The 17,769-nt window shown below is 37.6% G+C and overlaps 1 protein-coding gene across 2 annotated transcripts in view; it reads right to left on the reverse strand.

The window, feature by feature from the left end:
- PCDH11X (protocadherin 11 X-linked) overlaps positions 1-13,844 on the reverse strand; it is a 227,337-nt gene extending 213,493 nt beyond the window's left edge. For both annotated transcript variants that reach the window (XM_060183182.1, XM_060183181.1), the window contains exons 1-2: positions 13,515-13,844; positions 1,249-1,414 (exon numbers count right to left, since the gene is read on the reverse strand). The gene's annotated coding sequence lies outside the window, so the exon portion shown is untranslated. The remainder of the gene's footprint in view (positions 1-1,248; positions 1,415-13,514) is intronic.
- Between the last annotated feature and the right edge of the window lie 3,925 nt (positions 13,845-17,769).

Genomic DNA, 17,769 nt, shown 5'->3' on the forward strand with positions numbered 1-17,769 from the left:
AAGAGGAGATTCAGGACTGCTGAAGACTGTTCCATGACAACTGATCTGGTAACAAAGTCTGTAACATGGGGTGATTTGAAATGTCTGACAGGTGACATTACAAATGTACCGTGATGCCAACAGGACCTCCCTGGGCAGACGGCCCCACCAATATGTCCTGGAGCCACTTCCCCAGAGCCCTGACTCACTAAGTAAAGAGAGAGACAGGCTGGGAGTATGGATCAACCTGTCAACACCCATGTTCCACGGGAAAACAATTACAGAAGCCAGACTATCCACCTTTTGTACCCCATAATGACCCTGGGTCCATACTTCCAGAGGGATAAAGAATAGGAAAGCTATCAGTTCTGCTGGTGGGAATTGTGTGGATTTGTACCCCTCTTATCCTATGTTTTTTGTGTCAATGTTTCCTTTTTATAAATAAAAAATTTAAAAAGTAGGCAAGCTATTTATGAATTATTTCTTGACTCCAGCCACAGGCCAGGTTATTTTGAAACATAAGAATTGAAGAATCATGGTATATATGTTATTTGATATTTTCTTCTACCAAATACCACATTTGTGGATGATGTTTTTATGAATAAATTCTATTGCAAATAACACCTTTTTCAAAAGAATTATATATTTTCTCCCAAAATACTACACAATTCCTACACTGAACCTGGAGACTGTGAGTCTAAGACAAGAAAGTGTGTAACAATTATATTGTATCTCTGGTACAGCAGTAGATTAACATAAATATATCAATCCATTTTGGAATATTAGTAAACTGAACTATCAATAAAGTTTTTTGATAATATGACTCTGCTAAGGACATATAGCTTGTAATGTTATAGACTCAGGCATATTTTATAAATATGCTTTTTTTTTTACCAAAGTTGAGGATTTCTATAAGCTGCTGCTGAAAGAATATATTATCTGTATTTATGACACACTATTCTTCCCTTACAATCTCTACTAATTTGGAATAAAACTCACTGAATATGGAACTATGGATGGTATATATACATATATGACAAAGACCATAAAACTCTGTGTGTTGAACTATTTCTCTAAAGGATGATATGTGGAAATATTAAAATTTAGATCAAGTGGAAAATATTACAAATAATAAAGAGAAAATTTAATATTTTTGCTGAAGGAAACAAAAAGAATGAGCTATGTCAAGAGGGTACATAAAAAAAAATAATGGGGTAATATGAAGTTCTGTCTGAGTCCACAAACAGCATTGGAATTTTGCTTGTTTACCTGGATTTTTTTGTTGGCCCAATCCACGTGAGGCAGGAAGGACACTTCTAAGAGGTGGATCCAGTAGCTTGATATGGATTACCAGGACTTCTGGAGGCTTGGCTTTGGAATAGCAACAGCTGTGTTTTGCTCTCCTTGATCAATCAGGAATAGCAAAGAAGATCACCTGAGAAAACAAGTAGGACTAGAATTACTTCAGGAACCCTCCAATCCAGGCAAAGGTGAGTGCAAACATATGTGGCTCATGGACAGGGAAAGGCTTAAGGAGAGATTCCTGGGGCTAAAACTACATACCTACTTGGGAGTGGTTGGTACCAGTCTGGCAGTTTGCCAGTTGACACACCACCTTCAGTCTGAGTTTTATTAACAAAAAGATTGCTGAAAGGAGGAGAAGATCACCTGAACCTCATGAATATACAACTATGTATCTCAACTGCTATTGTCCCTCAGGGCCTGGAACAGCAGCAAGGAAGCCCTATACTGACATTGTGGGGCAGACGACTGGCCGGGTGATTCAGGAGAAAATCTACACTCATAGTGGTCTGGAGACATGGATGTATAGTAGAAGATTTTTCACATTGATCTCCTGATAAACTAAGAAAAAGGGTGAATAATTCCCTCAGAAATCATTTTTATGTATTTGTTCAGAAGCACAGGGCCACAGAGAAGTGTGTGGCTCTGCTTTGGCTGAGGGCAGAGCACGGATTGGGCCCAGAACTTTGGATGGTCGGGTCTGGATGTCTCTTTGCATCACCAGTGTGCTATTTGTCACTCTAGCTTTTCCTCATGAGTGAGTGATCAAGCTTAAAAATCTACTTAGAGTTACAAAGCCTTTAGGCTCCCATAGCCTGCAGAGAATATAAAGAACATAAGATGGTTTAACAGCCACTGTACTTCACCTCAGGGATAAGGTAAGATTGAAACAGTTTAATGCTACATAACTGTAAACTCTATAAGTACCTTACTTAGACACAAGTCAATCCAGGAAAGTGGGATCAGTGAATTGAAAACTACTGAGAAGGCGATCACAACACACCATATACAATGGTTAAACCCAAAAGAAATATTGCATAAGTGAATCAGGACAAAAGCCCAGATAAAAGTCCACAAACTGTAGAAACACATAAGAATAAGGACAACATCCAAACATTAGTTGAAGCAGTAGTTACAGGAGTGAGGAAAACTTTTGAAAATAATATCATCATAAATGGCAAAACCACAAATGAGATTGAAAGTAAACACTAATTATTTTGAGGCAATCAGAAAGTTGAAATAGCTGAGCTAAGAGCAAGCTAATGCAGTATCAGAACAAGGTAAAAAATAGATACAAACAACAACAAAGGGGATAGTGAGCAGAATAACTGAGGCCAAAAACAGAATTAGCAAGATCAAGGATGAAGTAGAGAAAACTAAGAATGGAGTAAGAGAACTAAAAAAGAGATTAAGAGATACTGAAAACAACAACAGAGACATATGGGTGACTCCAAAAGAAGGCATACACACACTATTGGCTTACCAGAGGAAGAAAGAGGAAGTGGAAGAAATCATTCTATAGGACATAATAGCTGAGCACTTCCCTACTCTAGGCAACATAAATGGCCTAAAGGTTTGAAAAAACCAGAAGGTCCCAAACACAATTAACTCAGGAAACCAGGACAAATATTTAGAATGAAATGGAGTAAGGATAAAGAAAGTATCCTGAAAGATGCAAGTGAAAAACAAAAAGTCACCTACAGAGGAGGAAAATCCATATGATTAGCAGCAGATTTCTCCATACAAACAGTAAAGGCCAGAAGAGAATGGCAGGATATCTATCGAGCTCTCAATGAGAAAGGCTTTCAACCATGATAATTATATGCTGCTTGACTGTCATTCAGACTATATGGAGGCATACAAACCTTCTCTGATGAGCAACAGTTGAAGGAATCAACTATCACCAATCCTGCCCTGCAAGAAGTTCTGAAAGGTCTCCTGTAAACAACCACATCAGCACAAACATGCCATATATCAGAACACTCTAAAAGCTTAGAATAATGGCATTAAAATATCTTCATTCTATAATATCAATAAATTTTAATGTCTTGAATTCACCTATTAAAAGGCACAGAGTAGAAAGATGGATCAGAAAACACAACTCAACCATATGTTGACTGCAGGAATCTCACCTAATTCAATGAGACAAATACAGATTCAAAATGAGAGGATGGAAAACTACCATACAAGCCAATGCACAGGGACAGCAATTCTCATCTCTGGCACTATAGACCTTAAAATAAATGAAATGGAAAAAAGATAGGGATGGAAATTACTTAATGCTTAGAGGATCAGTTAATTAAAAATGAGTTAACAATTATTATTTTTTATAAAATTTTTAAAAATTTATTCCCTTTTGTTGCCCTTGTTGTAATTGTTGTTGATGTCATCATTGTTGGATAGGACAGAGAGAAATGGAGAGAGGTGGGGAAGACAGAGGGGGAGAGAAAGATAGACACCTGCAGACCTGCTTCATGGCCTGTGAAGCGACTCTCCTGCAAGTGGGGAGCTGGGGCTCGAACCGGGATCCTTACGTGGGTCCTTGTGATTTGCACCACATGCACTTAACCCGCTGCGCTACTGCTCGACTTCCAGGAGTTAACAATTATAACTTCTAAGCACCTGATGAGAAGCTATCTAAATGCATCAAAACATCTACTGAAAGAGATACAGCAATATTATTAACAGCAACAAAGTAATAGTAGAGGATTTCAAAACCCCATTCTCCCAAATAGAGAGATCATTTAGGCAGAAAAATAATGAAGAAATGAGAGAATTAAATTAAGAAATATGTAAAGGAGAACTATTTGACATTTTCAGAGTCATTCACTCCAAGAACTGGAATACACATTCTATTCAAGTCTACATGGCTCATTTCAAGGATAGACCAGATGTTAGGCCACAAAGACAGTTTCAACAAGTTCAAGAGCATCAAAATCAACCCAAGTTTTTCTTCTCAAACCATCATAGAATTCAACTAGCATTTAATAACAACAAAAAAAAATTAGTAAAAGTCCCAACGTATGGAAACTCAACAGTAAACTACTTAACAACTATGGGATCAAAGAAGTAATTAAGGAATAAATAAAAATATTTGAAAATTCAATGAAAATGAAAATATGAGCTATCAAAATATTTGGGATGGGACATAGCTAAGGCAGTCCTGAGAGGGAAGTTCATAGCTATACAAGCACACACTAGGAAAGGAGGAAAAAAGTTCATATAAACAACTTGAATGTACACCCTAATGACTTAGAAGAGGAAAAAAGAAACCCTAAAGCAACCAGAAGGACTGCAATAACTAAAGTTAAGACAGAAATAAATAACAATGAAAATAAGAAAATCATACAAAAGATCAATGAAGCTAAAGGCTAGTTTATCAAAAGAGGAAGGAAAATCAACAACTGTTAGCTAGACTCGGAAAACAAAAAAGAGAAGATTGAAATAAACAGGATTATAAAAGAAAGAGAAACTATCAAAACAGACACCACTGAAATCCAACATACCATGCTAGACTTCTACGAACAACTATATGACATCAAGCTAGAGAACCTGGAATAAATGGATGAGTTCCCAGATACATACAAACATCCAAATTTAGACAAAGAGAAACTATAAAATATGAACAGGCTAATCAAAGCCAAAAAAGACTGCAACAGTTATTAAACAGTTATTAGAACCTTCCCAACTATAAACGTCCTGGTGGTTTTACAAATGAATTCAACAAAACCTTCAAGGAAGTGTTAATTCCTCTATTTTGAAAACTCTTCCAAAAGACTGAAGACACAAGAATACTCCCTTCCAGCTTCTATGGAGCCAAAAATCACCCTGATAACAAAAGCAGATAGGGACACAACAAAAAAGAAAACTACAGACTAATGTCTCTGATGAACACAGATGCTAAAATACTGAACAAGATCCTAGCTAATCAGATAAAGCAGTATATTAAAGTGATCGTTCATCATGACCAAGTGGACTTAATCCTAGGGATGCAACGTTGGTTTCATATACGTTATTTAATCCATGTGATCCACAATATCAATAAAAGCAAGACTAAAAGCCACAATATCAATAGATGTAGAGAAAGCCTTTGACAAAATCCAACATCCCTTTATGATCAAATCACTACAAAAAATGGGAACAGAAGGAACATTTTTTTCAAGAGAGTGAAGTCCATACATAGTAAACCTATAGCAGACATCATACTCAGTGGTGAAAAATTAGAAGCATGTCCCTCAGATCAGATACTAGACAGGGCTGTCCACTATTACCATTATAATTCAGCATAGTGTCAGAATTTCTTGTTATAACAATCAGGAAAGAGAAAGAAATAAAAGGGACACAGACTGGAAGAGAAGAAGTCAAACTCTCGTAATACGCAGATGATGTGATAATGTACATTGGAAAACCTAAGGAATCCAACAAGAAGCTCTTGGAAAGTATCAGGCAATATAGTAAGGCTTCAAAATTAACATACAAAAGTCAGTGGCATTGCTCTATGCCAATACTAATGTAGCAGAAGAAAAAATCCAGAAATCAATTTATTTTATTATAGCAACAAAACAATAAAATAGCTAGAAATAAACCATACCAAAAAATGAAAGACTTGTATGCTGAAAATTATGAGTCACTATTCATAGTATTTTCATAGTATTTTCTTTTAGAAAATACTAAAAGTCATGAAGGAGTGGAAAGATATTCCACATTCATGGGTTGGAAAAATTAACATAATCAAAATGATTATACTACCCAGAGCCATACACAAACTTAATGCAATTCCCACTTTGAACCCATCCAAAATTTTTAGGAGAATAGAAAAAAGCTACAAATATTTATCTGGAACATGATAAGGCCTAGAATTTCCAAAACAATCTTGAGAAGAAAGAACAGAACTGGAGGCATCACACTCCCAGATATTAAATTGTATTATAAGGCCATTGTGATCAAAACTGCTTGGTACTGGAACGTAAATAGACACATTGACCAGTGGAATATAATTGAGAGCCCGGAAGTAAGCCCCCACACCTATGGACATCTACTCTTTGACAAAGGTTCCAAGACTATTAAATGGGATAAAATATTTGAATATTAGGCCAGAAACTATCAAATAGTTGGAGGAAAATACTGGCAGAACTCTTTTCCACACAAATTTTAAAGCCATTTTCAATTATACAAATCCAATTACAAAGAAGACTAAAACAAAAACAGGCAAATGGGACTACATCAAGTTAGAAAGCATCTGCACAGCAAAAGTAACCACAACCCAGACAAAGAGACTCCTCACAGAATGGCAGAAGATCTTTACAATATGTGCATCAGACAAGGGGCCAATAACCAAAATTAATATAAACAACTTGCCAGATTCAGCAAGAAGAAAACAAATGACCCCATCCAATAATGAGGAGAAGGTATGGACAGAGTATTCACCAAAGAAGAGATCCAAAAGGTCAACAGACCTATGAAAGAATGCTCCAAGTCACTGATTGTCAGAGAAATGCAAATGAAGACAATAAGCTTCCACTTCACTACTACGAGAATGTCATACGTCAGAAAACATAGCAGCAACAAAAGCTGGAGAGGTTGTGGAGGCAAAGGAACCTTTCTGTACTGCTTGTGGGAATATAAATTGATCTATGGAAAAACATATGTTTTATAGGCATAATAAACTGATAACAAATATGTGCAATTACACTGTAAACCATATTTTAAAGAATAGTATAATACACACAAAATCAACAATAAATCTTGGCAAAGAGACTTTGTCAAAATCTTTAAATTAGTTTGAAGTAGAGGTCTTTATACTGAGAAAAGGGGAGTAGAAAAAATAACCAAGAGGTAAAATAGAAAATAAAGCCAGGATAGTAGGATGAGTTAGGTAGCCTAGACTAATAATGCTGGAAGACATCTATCCTCACTGTCATAACCAGAGAAATTTGTTAAACATCAACAAAAAGAAAAAGAACAGCCAAATAAAAAGTGAGCAGAAGATATGAATAGACAGTGTTCTCAGGGCAGGATGGCGGCACACCTGGTTAAGTGTATACATTATAGTGTGCAAGGATTTGGGTTCAAGCCTACGGTCCCCACTTCCAGGAGGGAAGCTTCACAAGCAGAGAAGCAGGTCTGCAGTTCTCTCTCTTTTTATCTTTCTCTCTTTCTCCCTCTCCCGCTCCTCTCAATTTCTCTCTGTTCCGTCATATAGAATAAATAAATAAGATAATTTTTAAAATGTCAGTTCTATAATAAAAAGACACACATGGTCCACAGTCATATGCAGAAACGCTCCAGTTCACTCATCAGTGTCAGTAGAGAAATGCAAATTAAAACCACACTGAGATTCTGCCTCACAACTATGAAAATGAGCTCCATCAATAAAATGATAGTTAAGTGTTAGAGTTTGGAGAGAGAGGAACTCTACTACACTGCTGGTGCAAGTGAAAATTGGTACAGCCATTATGGAAAACAGTAAAGAGAATTCTTAAACAAATACAAGTGGAAATACCTTATGATCCAGCAATTCTACTACTAGGCATTTACCCAAAAGATATAACACTGATTTGAAGGGCTATATGCACCCTTATGTTCAAAGCAGCTTTATTCACAATAGGAAAAACTTGGAAACAACTGAAATGCCCTTCAACTGATGACTGGACTGGGTAAAACAAATATGGGGTGTTAGGGTAGAGAGTATAATGGTTATACATGGAAACTCTCATGCTTGAGGCACTGAAGTCTCAGGTACAATCCCATGTAAGCCAGCTCTAAGCAGTGCTCTGTTAAAAAAAAGTTATGGGGTATATACTCAATGGAGTAGTACTCAGAAATGAGAAAGAGGGTGTCATGCCCCTTGGGATTAAGTGAATGGCATTAGAGAAGACTATGCTTAGAGAAGCAAGTAAAGAGGTAAAGGACAACTACAGAATGATTTCACCCATATTTATAATATAGACACTTGAATATAGGAATGTGAAAAAATCAACCTTTATCTATGGTTTTAGAAGAACTATAATGGTTATCTATTAGGGTGAGAATAGACACACAGACCTTTGGTGATGGGAGTGTAGTGAAAAAAATATTATACTGTAAACCATTAACTCTTTATTAAAAAAAGAAGTTTAAAAAAGGAAAGAAAGAAAAATAAAAAGACAAACAATAGGAAAATGCACAAAAGCCTGAAAAATGAACTCTCAGGAAAACAAAGCAAACAAACAAGCTCTCTTACTTGCTGTGCATGTGTGTGCACATACATGTGTGTATCATACAATATGTTAAGATTGTATAGATGAACATAGTTTTTAAAAAAAACAATAGCATACTGAGTTCTTTTATTACCATTTGATTTATTATGATTTGTCATTTTTTCTTTCCCCAATAATCACTTTCATGGCCTTTGATTTCTTCAAACTTAGATACACTCTAAGGAATAGGCAAAAGAAATGAGACCATTGTGTATGAGGTCTGAAATAATTAAGATAAATTTGTAAAATGTATAAACATGTCATATAACTTGTTATACTAGAGGCAAGATTTTTATATTTATATCCTTGTTATATAGTAGGACAGTGATTTAAACGTTGTCTGAGGTTACTTAGATACTTGTTGGGTATAAAAAGAAAGAGATGTCATGCTAAAAACTTTGTCCCTGGGTCTATACTCAACTTGGAGCTAGTTTAAAATGTGCTATAGTGCAAAACAGAATAATAATAAGTCTAACTTTGGTTCATATTTTGGTGTTTATTTTAAAAAATATTTGTATTTGTTTGTCATTGGATAGAGACAGAGAGACATTGAGAGGGGAGGGGGAGATAGAAAGGGAGAAAGTCAGAGAGACACCTGAAGCTCTACTTCACTACTCATGAAGCTTCCCCCTGCAGATGGGGACCAGGGGCTTGCACCTGGGTCCTTGTGCACTGTAACATGAGCGCTTAATCAGGTGTGCCACTGCCTGGCCCCCGATATTATGGTGTTAAAATAATAATTTTAACATATTATTTGTAAACTATTGTTGCTATTTAAAATTCATTATTAAATATTGCTTATTCTTCTGAATTATCATACTACGTATTAAAAAAATAAACAAATTAATGTCTTACAAAATATATAATCTGTTAGACATGAGACTGAACACTTCTTTTAAAGACCAGGTAGAAACAAGATGTGGAAGGAACCAGCTATAATCAATAAGGTGAATGAGGTATCCCCTAAGCAAACCTGAGATTCATTTTATTAGCATTATAATAAAATCTCCATGCTAATTGATAGAGTTCCCATCATGCACCTGATGCTTGACAGTTCTGAAATGAAAAAAATAGTGTCAGATCAGAGGAAGGATCTAAATTTAGGAAAAACACCTTTCTAGATACTCCTATCCTATCTAATTCCCCCAATGAATGACAGCCCTATGTAATCTGAACCCCCTAAACCTAGCAGCATATAATTCAGTCTACAGTGTGCAGGTAAATCTAGTCTGCCCCTTACTCACACTTTTATCCCTGATTATTTCTGGAGTCTGACAAGTATATATGCCTGGATTTCATGTACACTTCTTCTCCTTTCCCTGGACCCTGTTCTGTACTTATTTTTTACAGGGTAAATGCCTATGTCTTAACCTCATAAAAGAGCATGTCTACCTACATTCTTCTTTACGTGTTTTTGATTCTCCCCATATCTACTTCCTGCCTGACCTATGAGTAGGAATGTCTATGTATTATAGGTAGAGGACGTTTTATAAATCTTATTTCAACTTTTAGCAAATATTGGTTCCTTCTTCTACTATAGTTAATTGGAGCATCAGTCACATTGATGTTCTGATTGAATATCTAGTGAATGATGTTCACATCAATCACAAAAAAAATACATTCATAAGATGTCTCCTGGTTAATAGTGATTCAAATCATATTTTCATATTATTTAATAATTCAATATTCTGTTATAGTAACTTAATATTTGTTTTTAAATTTATTTGCTTAATACATAAGCAGATAACCTAGACTAAAAAATGTGAAACACAAATTTTGAAGGTTAGAACTCTGAATAATTTTTCTTTCCACTAATAGGAAATGTGGCAGCCATGCATATTTCATCAATACAGCTTAAAAAATGTGGCTTATATGCTGTTCTCTTGTAGGTATACCTCTCTTTATCTGCGCAGACAAGTTTCCAAAAACCTTATCAATTCTGGTTAAAAGCTGTTATGGAATGCTTGCATAGAGAAAAGGAGAATCCCTTACTTTAAAAATCTTTACCAAATTTATTCTTGCCAACAACAATTGGAAGTTATCAGGGATTCTATCTTACAACAACAACAACAACAACAATAATAATAATAATACAGTTTTGAATACTAGGTGAAGAAATAATGGGAAATATGCAATCCCTCCTGCCAGTACTCCCAGATGCCCAAATTCAACAAAGCTTCAGTGTCCAAGAGACTTGCATTCTGGTTTCTTGAAATAAAAAGGCTCCTTTCAACTCTTAGCAAATAGTTGAACTCTAGAAAGTGATTGTGTTTATTCTAAATTTTTCCCGTTCCTATATTTCAAATACACAAAAACTGTCAGTTCCACTAACAAAAAAATAATAATTCTTGATCTACAACAATAATGAATTATTTGATATTTGATTTTGTCCCTTTTCCACCAAATCCTTAGTTGCCTCCATACCAAAAAATTAAAGATCCTCTTTGAATGTGTTTCTCTTGGTAATATAACTATGCAGCCTAAATTGCCTCTGTAAGCCCAGTCTCAATCTTCTCCCTCTTAGCCTAGATACCATTCTACAATTATGCTGTTTGGGCCTTCTTCCAAAGTTAAAACACTGTACACAACCTAGGGAAATAGATTAGCCTCAAATTTGGAAAAGCAGAGTCTTACTATTTAAAAAGAAAAGAGCAAAGTCAAAGTCAAAAGGGAAGCATCAGTCTTTCCTATTTTAAAGCACACTATCTTCTAAATTTGGCATGTAGATCTGTCCCCCTTTGCAATAAAGAATATTGCCCCTCTCCACTCCGCTGCTTGACTTTTTCTACAACCTCCACTTTTCAGTCCCTTTCCTAATGAGGAAAACCTGGTGCTTTTGCCTCCTATCCCTCCTCCCCCCACTTTGCTCCTTCCAGTGAGGTTTCTTTTGAAGAATTAGCTGTATTTTGAAGACTCCAGTCTTCAAATCCCCATTGCTTAAAATCCTTGGAAAAGAGAAAATTTAACACTGGCAATCATGGTCTCCCTTGCAGCTGTTGCCCTCTAAAACATATCACTAGGTAAGTGCATTCTGGAAAGGAGAGAGAAAGGAGGCTGGGAAAATGAAAAAAGAAGTATAGTGAGACCACAAATTTGTGTTTGATACCCTAGTTCAAAACAGTACATAGAAAAAAAAGATGTCACTTGAATAGTGAGGCTGATTGCACCATCCAGGTTGGAGCCAGGCCATTACCTCATGGAAGGGAGCTTCACTGATTTGGCTTCTCCCTTTTTCTCTCTGTGTGTGTCTATGTCTTGATTTTTAAAAGTAGGCACTGAGCACTGAGCCCCATCCCGCCCCCCGGAGAAGAAAAGGTAAAGAAGAAGGAAGAAGGGGAAGAAGTGGGGTTAGAGGAGAGAGAGAAGAAGAAAAAAACAGCTTTGGCTATGCTGCAGTGCCTCCCCCCAGCTTTGGGCACCTCTTAGCTATTCTGAGGAGCAAGTGTTCTGGATGGAGGAACAGGGAGCAGAAGCATCACTTTAGTCATATGGTACAATACCTTTTCTGGCACTCTGTTCGGTATTCAGGAATCTTAAGCACCTCAGGATGTTTCCTCCTTGTAGTGCTAAAAGCATATATGTGATTCCTTTAAAACCATCACCCCCCCCATTCGTGTTTTCTTTACTATTCCCTGCATATTGTTATTTTTAATAATTTGGTTCCATGCAGTTTCCTTCACACAAAAGCAGCTCCTCTGGTTGAAATCATCCTGGAAAGGATTTTATTCTTTCTATCTTAATCCCCCTTCTCTTCAGCTTTGTAGGTTTATGCCGCAATGACGCAAAATAAAGATTCCCAGGTTCAAAATCGACATTCTGGTAGTGACACTCTGCTGTGACTTTAGGACCAGTTACAAGAGGCGAGCAGATTCATTCACACTACAAAGCTGGGATACCGAAACTACAAAGGCGGCCATAGCAGCTCAGGAAGTACTGCATCATTCTGCATTCTGAGAGGTAAACTGCAGTTGATCTCTACTAAAGCTTTCCTTAGGAGAAGAAAGAAGTAGATCCTGCTATACACTCTAGGAAAGTGACATGTCTCCCCCCCACACACACACACACTTACTGTAGTCTATCAGCAGCTAAGTGCTCCTGTGCTAGTCATGTCTCCACAACCTGGCAGACCTCATTTAAAGTCTCTAAAGAAGACGCGGTTTACACATGCACAATTGTAAATTTATAGTGTATGTGTATGTGTTTGTGCGCGCATGTGTTAGGCAGAATTTTCCATAGCTACCATTTTTACATCTAGTAGTGCAGACTACGCTGTACCAGTAAGGTGGGAAGGAAGGAACCAGAGCACCAAGTGGAATATTCCCAGTAACCCTGAGCACTTGCAGGAGGCTTATTGTGCTCTCTTCTGCTCAATTCTAAAGGTCAACCCTCAGTAGTTACAGAAAGCATGACTCATTCAACCCCGGAGTCCTCAAAAATAGTGGGACGAACGTGACACAGCAGTGGAAGGTCTGACAGGGCTGGAAAGATTGCTGATATACTAGGACCTCTCAGAGTTTGCCAAAAAGTCCGGGGTGTGGTGTTTTTCTTGTCATTTGTACCAATCTTAGGATATCTCTCAATCTCACTGATGCTGACTGTATTCGTTTAATTAAAGTGTAAGACATTTTTGCTCAAGGTCAGGGAGATTTCATGAGCGGACATTTTTTTGATAGAAAAACATTTTCACAAAGTAACCTAGCCAAACCGAGGGCAAGATTACTAGTTACTTCTTTTTTTTTTTAACCTTCTGCCCCACCCCCAACTCAGACACTACCTCAACCCACCCCACCCCCACCACCGAAATTATACCCCCTTTGCCCCTACCTTACCTTTATCTTGGAAGGAAGAAAGGAGAACTACCAAAATGTCTCTAAAGCTGCTGTTTGGTTACAATGAAACCTCAAGCCACAAGCTGCAGGAAATCTCCGCACATTTTGCGCAGGACACACACCTTACAGGCTGCATTTTGTTCTGGCACCCTAACCAGATACTTACTCAGTGAATGAAGCCTCTACAGTACAAAGAGGTGGTAAGTGAAAAAGGGAAAACACTTCCGCCAGCTCCAAGGAGGCTACAATTGTAGTAACAGCGCTACCACCACAGCTCACCGTCCTAGAATTAGTTGGTTTCCTGGGAGCTGCCTCTAAGGTTTTTCGGGCTCCGGTACTGTATTGTTTGGATAGCCTTGGGTCGCCTGTGACACCGCTGCTACAGTCGCTCTGTATGGTCTGTTCTGCTTGCCTTCTGCTTAGCAGCGTGGACAGTTGCGTGCAGTAGGGACGAGCCACTCCTCCAGTCCTGACAGTTGACCGACTGCAGGAGACTGTGCTGAGACAGCCCTTTTCAATGGCGATGGGGAGGGACAGTTAAGGGCGGGAAGGGGGAATGAAGGAGAATGAGCTAATGGAGGAAGACAGTGTTTGTGAGGGGGGTGGGGAAGGAGTGAACCAGTGAATTGCCTGCCGGCTTGGTAGGAAACGGCTCAGCACGAACTGTTAGGTAGCCTTTTTGGTCCCCACTCAATGCACATTATGCACATTATACATCCCCAACCATTTGGGCTAGCAAGACAGAAGGCAGAGCGGGGTGTGGGGGACTCTAAACTGAAAGGGACTTGGGGATGAGATGGAGATAGATTTAGGTAGTAACTGCTCGCTGCCAGGAGAAGGCAGCAGAGGACTTCCTAGAGGCACCCTTGCCTAGAGAAAATTTTGCTTTCATGTTGCAGCTTTTCGGGAATAAAACCTAGGACACTGCTGAACTCCTATGTTCCTTAACTTCCCTTTTAGCTGCAGTCACATTACCTTTCAGAAGTTTCATTTCTCTTGATATATATATGATTTTCTCACTATATGAATGCCTGCCCAGACCCCAGCTGAAAACCAAGCATTCAGCAACATCATTTTCCCTCACAAAAGATTCTTCAGTCAGACCAATTGAAAACAGGGACCTGAATCCAGCAAATGCTTGTGGCCGAGAAACTTTTTGTATTTCTTTTACTCAAATGAGAGCCTGGTCTAATACTTTCAAGTTGGTCATGGGGTTGGGGTGGAAAAAGGGAAGAGATTTGTTATTTGATTACCCCAGAGATCAAATAGGAGCACATTCTATCTGTACTCACCTACATAACTAGTTTGATTACGTGAATTAGTTGGTGACTTTTCATCAGTGAGAGTTCAGCTGCTTCTGTTAGGGAGTCATCAGTGTAACAGTCTTAGGGTAAGTAAATAAGAAAAAGATGAATCAGAGATGCAAGACTAGTGTCTCTCCTCAGGTTACCCATTTGGAAACACTAGGGAAGTCATCTGCATAACTGGTCTCTGATACCAATAAAACAAAGGCCCAGGGGGCAATGTTACAAAGCTAGTATGGATTGTGGATATACAGAAGCAGAGGTTAAACCCACTTCAGTCCCTATAATAAGATTAAGCCAATAAACATCAAGAAGTTGATCTACTATGAATCATGTTCCAAGGAACAAAGCCTTAAAGTTACATAAAACTGTAAAATGAGCCAAAATAACACACTAAATTTCTCTTCTGAAAAGATGCAAGGCTTTAGGAGGTAAAAAACACTTTCCATGATTAACCAACAGGAAAAAAAAAACACACCATATGAAAAGGAGTACTTACTTTCTTGACATAAAGGGAGAAAAATGAAATGTCTATAGGTGCCAAGAACACAGAAATCAGTTCTATTTTCGTCTATGAATAGAAGTGGGAATGCATTGACATAACAATAAAATAGCAAAATAGAAACATCTTTGTCAGTTAACATAGGTTTAAGTTTTCTTTAATATCTTTTTCATGGATTTTTTTTTCCTGAGGGACAAATCTCTGACTGTTTTCCTCAGTAGACTCTTAACCATCTAAAACTACCTTGTCTTGTCCATTCTTGTTTTTACTAAAAGTTAAAACCTTGGTTTAAATAATCCTTGTGTCACTTTTTTTTTCTTTAATTTTTCTTGTCCCTAAAGCCATTATTGGAAGTGCAATTACCACTGAAGCTCAGTGTGGTCACATCAGAAGATACAAGAAGTATTTACCATTACATTTTCCTTCTGGAACTCTGTATTATCAATGGTGTCCAGTGCATACACCATCTTCTTAGGATTTGGGAAGTGTCTGGGGATAAAATTAGAAACTGTCAAATGAATCTTAAGGTCCACACTGCAGAATGAGATTTTGTCACAGGGGATAAGAGGAACTCAATGCAAATACAACTGCTGATTGATCTAAGACAGTGTGGCAAAGTCACCCTGATAAGGGCCTAATATCCAAATAAGACACTGACTAAGTGATTTCTCAAGATTTTCTTTTCTTTCTTTCTTTTTTATTTAAGAAAGGAGACATTAACAAAACCTTAGGATAGGAGGGGTACAACTCCACACAATTCCTGCCACCCAATCTCCATATCCCATCCCCTCCCTTGATAGCTTTCCCATTGGAAAGTATGGACCCAGGGTCATTGTGGGTTGCATAAAGGGGAAGGTCTGGCTTCTGTAATTGCTTCTCCGCTGAACATGGGCGTTGACTGGTCAATCCATACTCCCAGCTTGCCTCTCTCTTTCCCTTGTAGGGTGGGTCTCTGGGGAAGCAGAAGCGGTGCTCCAGGACACAATGGTGGTGTCTTCAGTCCAGGGAAGGCTGGTCAGCATCATGATGGCATCTGGGACCTGGTGGCTGAAAAGATTCTCAAGATTTTCATATAAACTTAAGGCAGGGAATGCTAGCTGGTTACTGACTGCTGTGAAAAATGTAAAGTTGTGATACTGACATATTCATATTGTTATCCATCCACAGTGGACATATTTTTAATACAATTTCTTATATACTGTGATAGGTATAAGTTAACCCCCCTACTGCCAACTTAAGTCCTCCACCACTGTGCACAATGCCATCTCAAGCCATTCCTGCGCCCCCCCCCCCCAGAGAATTTGTTTACCTAAGACTTTCTGAGAACTGTGATGGTTAGCATTGAGAGGCTGGGGATACAGAACTTTGGTGGTGTGTGTGATGTGGGACTATAAACCTAAAAATATTGTAACTCACTATTAATCACAATTAAAATGAAAACAAAATGTATCATCTAAATAAAGTAACAAGGTAAATACAAAGGCTTGATTCCTCCCTCTCTGTCCTTATTCTATCTGAGAAAGTTGGCCAGAATCTTGAAGACCAAGAGAAGAAGGGGAAAGGGATGGGGTTAGGGGGAGAGAGAAGCAGGGAGCAAAGAAGGAGGGAAGAGGAAGAAAAAGAAGGAGGAGGAGTAGAAGAAGAATGAAGAAGAAGAAGAAGAAGAAGAAGAAGAAGAAGAAGAAGAAGAAGAAGAAGAAGAAGAAGAAAAAGAAGAAGAAGAAGAAGAAAAAGAAGCAGACATTCATATATGAAATATTTTCCTCTGTTTTTCTGTACTGTCTTGATGAAATAACCCAAAGCAGGGACACCTGGAAAAAGCTCTCTGAAAAAAATGGGCAGATATATAAATATAGTTATAGAAATAATAGTCAATTCATATCTGTAACTTTGGGAAAACTACTGCAGTTTTCAGTGGAGAGAACGTATACACAGAACTCTGGTGGTGGGAACAGTGTGGAATTATACCCCTATTATCTCATAATTTGTAAATCAATATTAAATCTATAGTAAAAAATCATCTAATTATAGAATGTATCAGAAAAAATGTAAATTTCTCAATTAGTAAGGATGTTTCTTTAGCCTATAAGAATTTATTAAAACTGAAAAGTGATAGGTTAATCCCAAAAGATATATCATAATAAAATACTTAAAGAGATGAGCATTAGCAACTGTTACTCATATATGTCTTTATCTCACTGGTAAAATCACTTTTGTTTTGAAAACTTGTTTGTTTATTAATTGGAGATACATACAGATACACACATAGAGAACCAGATCATCATTCTAGCACATGAAATGCTGGAGATCAAACTGAGGATGTCATACTCCAAAGTCCAATGGCAAATTGACTTTCTTTCTTTCTTTTTTTTTTTCACAAAAGAGCACTGCTCTACTTTGGCTTGTGGTTGTACAGGGGACTGAACCTGGGGCTCTGGACCTTTAGGCATGAGAGTCTCTATGCATAACCATTATGCTATCTACCTAGCCTGCAAAATAACTCTTTATATGAAACTGATAAAGTAAATTAAAATACGATATTTGAATTGTCCTTGTATTGCAATGTCCCTTCTCAAGCAGTTATCTGTGACTTGCCTTACCATGTAGTATGTCTA

This window comes from Erinaceus europaeus, chromosome X, assembly GCF_950295315.1.
Source record: "Erinaceus europaeus chromosome X, mEriEur2.1, whole genome shotgun sequence".
Lineage (NCBI taxonomy): Eukaryota > Metazoa > Chordata > Mammalia > Eulipotyphla > Erinaceidae > Erinaceus > Erinaceus europaeus.